Below are 10,087 nucleotides of genomic sequence, written 5' to 3'. Positions count from 1 at the left end.
GAGACTTACTCAAGACAAGATTACTCCTTGGTCCAGGAATCGCATCTTTTGTTTTCTGTTTAAAAACAAACAAACAAACAAACAAACAAACTCAGAAGTGAACTGATACACATCTATTTTGACACCCGCCCCCAGGATTGTAACTTTTAGATCCTCAGATGGTAATACTTTACTATAATGTAATGCTCAAATTTGGGAACTATTTTGATTTCTGAAAAATGCCTTTTTGGCTTCAAGAACATGGGATCCTGTTTTTTTTTTTTTTTTTTTTTTTTTCTTCACAAATCAGTTTACATCATAAATTGCAAACATTTGCAATAAGATCTCGAGATTGTTTATTTTACATAACCTCAAGCACTTGACTATGTTAAACACCAGTACAGAAAGTCTGTGAAATCAGTTTAATGTGTGTCAGGGAATTAAAGGGTCATGCCTTTTCATCACATAAACAAAGCATGTAAGACTGTTTTGATTGTCAGTCTCCCAATTTTTAAAGTCTTACAATTGGCTATTAATTTTAGAGTCACTCTGTGCAAAACTAATTACTAAAGTCATATACTGGTTTAATTAAGTGTTTCTGGGCAGAAGAAAATGATGTTCTACACGAGGAAGTGGGTGATTGTTTTAAACATTATATTATTGTAGTTCAAACATAAATAAAAGCCTGCAAATTCTAATGTGGGGAGAAAGGCCTAAAATAGTTTCTTAATGTGCCATCAGAACAGTTAGTCAAAGTGCATTAAAGCAACATCTCCAACCCAGAAATAGCAAATATGTCATTCTAATGAGAGTGTTAACTTATGGATAATTTATTCAAGGTAGTTTTTACATTTCACATGGAATGTCTTATTATGACCTGCCTGACTACTGTGATGCTTGTTTTTCAAAATCTAATTTATATAGGCTTGGAATATACATAATTCATAACTCCTGTTGATATATGTATACACACTTTGAATTTTAAGCCTTTACAATATGTTTGGATGTTTGCTAGCATGTTTTTAAAGACAATTGAAATAAAAGCATACAAACATAAAATGTGTTAAACATTATATTGAAAGCAAGCGCTTGTATTGTGCCTGAAGAAAAGGTAATCAAAAATTAAAGGGGAAAAAAAAGATTAGATAATTTTTAAGCTCAGGTATACAGGCATAGAGTAAACACTGAAATATATCAGATGGGATATTCCTATGTAAGACATATGAAAATCTGTAAGACTTACAGATGTGAGCATACAGCACTTCTGATGTCTAGACAATCTGCTCATGTCCCAAATTCATGAAACAAAATGAAGGGAAAAAAACTCATCAAGTCTTCAAGCATTTTGTTTGGGGCATTTTATATGTCAGTCAAGGTAACCACCGCATACGCCTTCAGTGCATCAGAACGTAGTGTAGTACTTAAATGGAGTTCTATTGACATGAGGAAAGGATTTTAAATGTAATCAAATAAACCACAAAGAGAAGAGTAAGCACCGTTTCCTTTCCTCTCCTTTCTTTCTTTCTTTTTCCTATTTGAATGCACTGCTCACTCTCACACGCAAGGATCTTCCTTCAGTCTTACTCGAGCAGACTAGTTTGTGGTTGATGAGGTTAACCCAGGAACCTCACTTCCCGGATTCAAACCTGCTACTGTGCAACCCTATGATTTTAGGTCAGTTTCTCTTTCTGTTCCTTAGTTTCCTTAGCAGTGAACGGAGATCCAAACATCATCTGTCTCATGAAGTAGCCAGGAGGATTAAACAGGTTAATGTTTATAAAGTCCTTAGATCAGAGCCATGCAATATGCACACTAAGTACTTAAGATTTGTTTTTATAAAGAAAAGAATAAACATTGAACATTACATTGAAAAGATCAGAAGAAAATAAAGTCATGCAAAACAAGCAGACAAGACTTTCCATTTTGTGACCAAAGGAAGACTTTCATGTACTAGTTTGTGATTTTAGGTAATTGCTTAGCGTTCATGAGCTTTGTCTGGACCATGTGACATCATGTCGCAGTGTAGGTAGGAGACTTACGTACAAGAACAATTTATAAAGTGTACATCATCATATATATGACAGATAGGAGATCAGGTGTGGCACTTGCCCTCAAGGGGCTTACTGTCTGGAAAGACAGCTCATTGATATGTAAGGTACTGCCAGGAAGTGTGTTCTAAATGTTCTTGCTTACAGGTATTCAGACATATTCTGTACATCTGAAGGACTACACAGCACATGTGGGGCTCATTGCCCCATTTCTGCAGACTGAACTTTCCTTAGGAATGGGCAGCCTTATAAAGGAATGGTGGAGGGACACCCAGAGGTTAAGAAGCACACTTTGTTAGAAGTAAATGTATACCATATGTTGCTGTGGTTTGTGTTCCATGGGACCATCTGCATTTTCCTTGGCTGCCCAGATTTGTAGAGCATTAGCAGTTAAATGCCCCAAAGATGCAAAGGCTGCTGAATAAGGATATTTAAAAGAAGTTTTAAAACATAGAACACGAAGCAAGGAGCATTCACTTACTACTGTAAAGATTTGTAAAGATGAACAGTTGAGTCCTTAGTGTAGACTAAATTAAAAGGGCCCCCTTGTTAATTCCAATATTTAATTATATTATTAGCATCACCCCTTGTTTTATATAGTTCTATGCAGTGCTTCAAGAACTACTGCATACATCTTTTTGGGGTGTCAGTATGCTGTCCCTGTATACAGCTAATTTTTAGAGGCAAGTATTTCTGAGTTCGAATCTCAGCTATAAACTTTAGGTGTGAACTTTTAAGTAATTTTTCTTCCTAGAACCTATGTCCTGTTAGTATTCTCTAGCACACATCTTTCAAATTGCTGCAAAGGTCCAATAAGGTGAGATGTATTACATGCTTGATACACAATGGGTTTCAACAATTTCCCATTTCTACTATACTTCTGTTATTTACCCCTTCTGTATTATTTCATACAAAGACCTTAAATTAACCTGTCTGTAGTTAGAAATACATTAAGAAGTTGGGGGTGGGAGGCAAAGTATGCATATTTATTTTATTCCTTTACTGTGAGTAGTGATTGTGTGCATGATGCCATCTGCTCTGGAGTTTCCTTACTTCAAATCTTGTTAAACTTAAAAAAATTTTTTGAGTAGTTATGATTTGAGATTTTTCCCTTTGTAAGCCATGAAGCTGGTTCTTTCTTTGTACATAGGTGCTTGAGGATGTCTCTGTGTGGAGTCTTTCCAGAGCCTCTGACCTTCAGTCTTCTATACTCTGGAATGTCAACACACAAATCAAGTCCTGGCATTAACTCTGTAGTCGCTTCGATATTAGATTGATTGTCCTTCTGCTACATATTTATTGAATACATTGTGTATGCTTCAGTGGAAACGAAGAAGAAAATAAACTGCCCTTAAAAATGATTTTTAAAAGGTCTATCAATCTATCCAAATGTTCAGAACTCGTGCAGCATTGTTTTGCATTATGTTTGCTGGCATTACTGGTTTAAAATATAATTATCTGTCTCATGTACAATAGGTTTACTGAAATTCTCACTTGTCAGCAGTTGCATTTCTTTTAAGGCTTATGTAATGTCTATTATAATTGGTCTTATGCAGTACTCACTTTTCAGACAGAAGAAGTTGGTGGAAAGCTTTGGAGAGAGGGGAGCAGAGCCTCCCACGACCGCAAGAAAGGATGAAATAATAATGGCTTGTGAGCACATCCACCTTCTAATTCCTGTCTACATCTATGTTGGGCTATCTAGCAAGGGAAAAATTAAGGTTGCAGTGGAATGAAATCTGTGAATAAGTTGAGCTTAAAATAGGGCTAGCAAGGGCCCTAGGAAGCAGAATGACGAAGGCCAAGGAGCAGAGATGCAGGAATTGTAATTGTGGGGGAATGCTAACAACATAGGAACTAGACTCTGCTGGCTCTGAAGCAGGAAGGAGGAAGGAAGGAATGCAGGTAGGTAGATTGGAAATGTCATTTTTTCAGAGATCTAGGAAGGATGTGGTCTTCCTTACTCCTGATTTTAGTACAATGACATCTGTGCCAGGCTTCTAAACCACAGGAATGTAATGTAATGTAATGGATTTGGTTTGGTTGTTGATTTGTTTGTTTGTTTTCTTTTGATACAGGGTATTACAACATAGGCCTGGGTAGACTAGAATTCTCTATGTGGAACATGCTAGCCTCAACCTCACAAAGACCTGTTTGCCTCTGCTTCCTCAGTGCTGGGATTAAAGGCTTGTGCTACCATGATTGGGCCAATTTAGATTGTTCTAAGACACACAATCTATAGCACTCTTATAACACACAATTAAAAACCAATATAGGTCAAGGCATGGTGGCTCATACCTGTCATTCTTGCACTGTGTAGATGGGGCAGAAGCATGAGGATTACTATAAGTTCCAGGCTATCCTTAGTTACATAGCAAGTTCCAGGCCAGTCTGGGCTACAGTGTGAGACCCTGTCTTAAAAACCTAACTACTCCTTTGAAAAAGAAATATAAGGAGGTTTTGAGTTATGTATGTATATCAATATATGTACACACATATGTGTGTGAATATATGTATATATATTTAAAAACCTTTTTTAAAAAAATGTGTAGGGTGTATTTCTGTGTCTGTTCAATAGCAAGAGTCCTCCAAAAATTGGGTCTAGGATGCTTTGCAACGCCCTGAAGTATTCTCCTCTCATGCATACAGACCTCCATGTAGCATATTAGAGGAATCCTTTATGATGACTTCAGAAATCAGTAGTGAAAATATGTAAAGTAATGTTCATTCCTTTATAAAAACAGTCAGCCACGAGAGCCTTTGTTCTGTTTCATTCTTGTTCTCATTATTTACTTTTGCTAGTAGCATTAACGTAAGGAAGGAATGCTAGCATCAAGCTCTAAAGTTCTTTGCTAACTAACCCTTGGAAAGGGAACAGCCGGCACAATTGAGCTTGTCTGTCAAGCTGGTCAAGGTGGAGAGTAATGTGGTCTGGGGTTCCCAGAGCCCATTGGACCTTTGACCTTTTCTGTTGAGTCTATTGATCTGGGTTAATAGTCAGCACCAGTGTGCTGTTGGTGAGTTGTGTGCCCATGTGTGATTCCTCACTGAGCACAAATGAGGCTCTGACCAACTCTAGGGTAATTGGTCCTTTTTGTAGTTTTCCAAGATCAGGGTGGGAAATTAGAATAAATAGGCCCTGACAGGCGGAGTGGAAATTCATTTCTAGAATGTTTGCAGTTGTCTTGGTGACAAAGCAGTGGAACCGTAGACAGGACTGACTTCATCTATAGCATGAACTCTGTTTACCAGGGCTACTGTGGACTCCAGTCCAGTAGGCATGGCAGGACTCTGAGATTAGTGATGCCTTCAGTTAAGTGGGTGTATTTTCCTTTCACTCCACAGCTTCTTGCCACCTCCCTCCTATCCCCATTCTTCTCATCCCACCAAACCAGGTGCCCAGTGAGAAAAACAGTAGTTCAGTGGGTGCAAGGACTATGCTTTTCAACAGCTTGAAATGAGAGCTAATAAAAAAGGAGAAAAGTCAACCAGACAGCCTCCCACACGATTTCCCATTGCCAGCTCTTCCGTGTTAGGAGAACAGTGAGGTATTTTTCCTTTCCTGCCCACTTTATGACTAGCTCTCATGCTTTCATCTTGAGAAGCATCCCACATCCCACATCACACAGGCAACCCTCTGTCCTTTCTTTTGAGGCACTCATTCCAGGAGTCTGGCTGCACACAACCACACAGGTATCACTGCCTTAAGGACCTTCTCACCTTTCTGCTCCAATCTGCCAGACTTTCCTTTCCTGACCTCCCCTGAAAGTCTGGCATCTCTGGGAGTCTAAGCAAACAGAAGGTCTGGTTGACGTGAGGTGGGGATGGGAGGCATGGCAAGTTGCAAGTTCAGAGAGAATAGAGAAAAAGGGGCAACCAAGAAGGACACATTTTGGAGACTCCTGCACATCCAATTGTATGGCATCTAGAAAAGTCATGCTGCACGTGTACTTTAATAAGGAATAAGCCGTGAAATGATCTGGGCAGCATTTACTTGCTCCACAGAAGACATTAGTGTCTCAGAGGCCACATACACACACACACACACACACACACACACACACACACACACACACATACACACAAAGGCACACACACGCATGCACGGCCCTCTCTCTCTCTCTCTCTCTCTCTCTCTCTCTCTCTCTCTCTGTCTCTCTCTCTCTGTGTGTGTGTGTGTGTGTGTGTAAAATCATTCATTAAACTTTCCTTTAAATCTATGGAGAGAGGGGCTGGGGACTACATCTCAATGGTATAGCACATGCTTTACATGCCCAAAGCCTTTAGTTAAATGTTCGCCAAAGATACTTAGAAAGCTGAATGAAACAATAAAAATATATGCCCAAATGTGAAGAGAGAAACAATTATATAGATGACATTCCAGGTTCTTGTAGAGCATCTGAGCAAGTACTGTACGCCAGGTTCTAGCAGCTAAGACAGTAAAAGGAAGACAGGACATCATGAACGTTTACTGAGAAAATGGTTAATTTGCTCTAGAAGGTGAGCAGTACCTAGGGTTGAGCCTTCTTCTGGGAGCACAGGAAATGAGCTAAGAGTTAACTTCTACTTAAAGAGACAGCACTACTCAGCAGTACTTGTTTTTTTCAGGACTACTCAGAAATACTTTTTCAGTATTATTCAGTAGTGCTTGTTTTTTTTTGTTTTGTTTTTTTTTGTTTTGTTTTTTTTGGCTTTTTTTTTTGTCTTTTACTTATAGCTGAGCATTTACTTATTTAAAATGATTTATTTAATTTTATTTTATTGGTTCTGCCTATATGTGTGTCTGTGTAAGGTTGTCGGATCCCCTGGAATTTGGGTTACAGACAGCTGCTAGTTGCTGTGTAGATGCTGGGAATTAAACCTGGGTTCTCTAGAAAAACTGCCAGTGCTCTTAACCTGAGTCACCTCTCTGGCTTAGCTGAGTGTATATATATATATATATATATATATATATATATATACATACATATATATATAATTATATAATATATATATTATATAATTATAATATATAATATTTATATATTTATATATATTTATATATATATAAATATATATATTTATTAAATATATATATTTTATTATATTATTAAATTATTTATAATATTTATTATATTATTATTATATTATTATTAAATTATTATTTATTATATTATTAAATATATATATTATATATATAATTATATATATAATTAAATATATATTTATATTTATATATAAATATAAATATTTATATTTATATATTTATATATATTTTTATATATATATTTATATATATTTATATATATATATATATTTATATATATTTGTCTTCATTGTATTGAATTTTTTATCTTTTGTTTATTTGTTATTTTGTTTGTTTGTTTTACAAAACATGGTCTAACTATGTAGTCCTGGCTCTCCTGGAACTCACTGGGTAGACCAGGCTGTCCTTGAGGTCATAGAAATCTACCTGCCTTTGTCACCCAATGCTGCAATCATACCCAGCTAAATAATTTATTTATTTTTATTTTATGTGTATGAGTGTTTTGGCTGCGTGTATGAATATATACCACATGCATGCTTGTGGAAGCCAAATAAGGGCATTTGGATCCTGTGGCCTGAAGTTACAGAGAGTTGTGAGCTTTTGTGTGCTGGGAATTGAACCCAGGCCCTCGGCAAGAGCATTCAGTACTCTTAACCATTGAATCTTCTCTCTAGTTCTACTTTTCCTTTCATAGCTTGCTAAATATTCTTTGAAATCATATCCAAATCCCAACATTTTGCATTTCTGTTTATCTCTTCCTCTCATGTGCTGTTACAGATATCGTTCCTTTACCATCCTAGATTTACTTTCTATTCTTATATGTTGAGAGTCACAAGTTTGTTCTATTGTTTGAAGCAGAATCTTTCTATCTAGCCCAGTGTGCTCCCTAACTCACCAAGTAGACCAGGATGGCCTCAAATGTTTAGCATTCTTTCTACTTCAGTGTTTCTAAATGCTGGGACTACAACCGTGCACCACAGATTCTAGCTCATAATTTTGTAACTCCCTGTAATTTCTTGGACTGCCTTGAAACATCCCAGTAGGTACAGATGTCCACACAGGTACCTACTCTCACACAGATGTGCACTTGAATTGTTTAAGAGTTACTTAGAAGGTACTCACTGCTGTGAGGTGTAGTGTAACTTAAAGAGTCAGCAGAGAGAAGGGAAAAAGAGATGAGGAATGGGGCCCTGGGGTGCTGCATCAAGAAGAGCTTGAGGAGAGCAGACAGCAGCTAGAGAAGACTGGATAAGGCATGGGGAACCCAAGAAAACAGGCTTTACTGGAAGTCAATTGAAAAAAAAAAAACAATATATCAAGTGAGAGGTAAAAAGACCCAAAAACTGACCACAGAGACCTTACCACTGTAAGGGCCATTAGTGGAGTGATGGAGGCTGACATGTGATCAGAGGGCACTATAATAACCATGTAAGTATTATTATTTCCCTATTATTTCTCTCCTAACTCCTAGCTCTCTATTCTTCCAATCATAGATGTGCACATTGTAAGGAACTCTCACTTTTCAGAACCTTCGAAGTGCTTAGAGAATTAAACTCAAGCTCTTCGTTGCTCATAATTAAACTTTATGATGTTCTTGTTGACTGCACTACTGCTTTCCCGTTTTATTAACTGTGGCTGACCAACACCTCTTCGCTCCTTTAGGGAGCTAATGTCAGATCCCAAGTACTAGACAGTTACAAAATTTTGTTTCTGCTAGAACATCATTTCCTGGGCCTCTCTGGTTCCTCTGGATGTTTCAGCTCAAATTTCAGTACTGGGTTTTCTTCCTATGCATTCTCAAGCTGAGCCAGCCAGATCCCCTGTGTGCTGTTGTAGAATTCTCAGCATATATATCTACAAGCGCATCATTAGACTGTCCTATAACTAGTCACATGCTTGAGTGTGCATGCCTTGAGAGCAAGGATCATTGCTTTGTTTCTATATTCCCTAAGAGTCCCATGAATACAGTACAATGTTTGTGTGGAAACCATATTTTTTTTATGGTGTGCTGTATTTCCTAAATTTAGTTGATACAAATGTATCAACTTTTTGAGAATGAGTTTAGGTTTGGAGCTAGCCAAAGGCTATTTGGCTTTGTCTGATGAAGAAGCTAGGAAATATAATTTTTTTTATTACAAATAAAATGTAGAAAGAAATTAAGTAGAGCAGTTTGTGATAAGACACATTTCTTATATGGCTCACAGAGAGTACTAAAGTTTACTGGCACTGATTTGCTTAAGGCAATTTTAAAGATGGACTCCCCAAACATCCTGAACAGTAACTGTTGCTGGACTGTTGGGTTTTTCAAGGTGACCTCAAGATGACAATGTTTACTGGTACTGTAAGTTCTGGCATCTCTAGTAAAACGTCTGTTATTCTTACGGTCACAATCTTATTTTCTGAAGTGAATTTTTATCTGTGAAAAATCCCCGTTACTTCCAGTGTACTGGAGTCTTCTCTTTGAAAATCTATTGGTTTCAATTCTGTAGGCGCGCTCTCCTTATGCAGTTGTATTTGAAAATTCTATTCAAAAATGTTTATTTAAAAAACTACTGATAAAACCATTAACCGAAACCAGATTCAATCCCAGTTTAGTGGCAGTTCTCTAGCCCAAATGAATATATAGCCGTTTGTTATGATTCTTCTGTTTACTGATTTTCAAGCAGTTTTCTTTCAATCTGTGTTTCACTGATCAGATCCAAGCCAATTTGGATTAATCTTTCCTGTCACTTTTCATGAAACTGTGCATCAAATGCTTCACCAAGTCAAAACACAGAAGTCTGCTCTCCTTTCTCTGATAGCTCGTCAGCTCTCTCGAGTCAACTACTTTATCAGCAGTGGAATGTGCTTAATAAGCCTCCGTCATTACTGCTCATGACTTTGTCACCTTTTAGAAATTTCTCTCTCAACTTTATTTGCAAAATCTTGATAAAATACTTGTTAGTTAGATCTATTCATAACCTTTTAGTCATAATAACTAATTATGCAAGCCATGCAAACCATCTAAGTCATTTTTGTTCCTCCCCTGGGAGAG

The sequence above is a fragment of the Arvicanthis niloticus genome, chromosome 4 (assembly GCF_011762505.2).
Source record: "Arvicanthis niloticus isolate mArvNil1 chromosome 4, mArvNil1.pat.X, whole genome shotgun sequence".
Taxonomy (NCBI): Eukaryota; Metazoa; Chordata; class Mammalia; order Rodentia; family Muridae; genus Arvicanthis; species Arvicanthis niloticus.
This window is presented reverse-complemented; position numbering follows the sequence as displayed.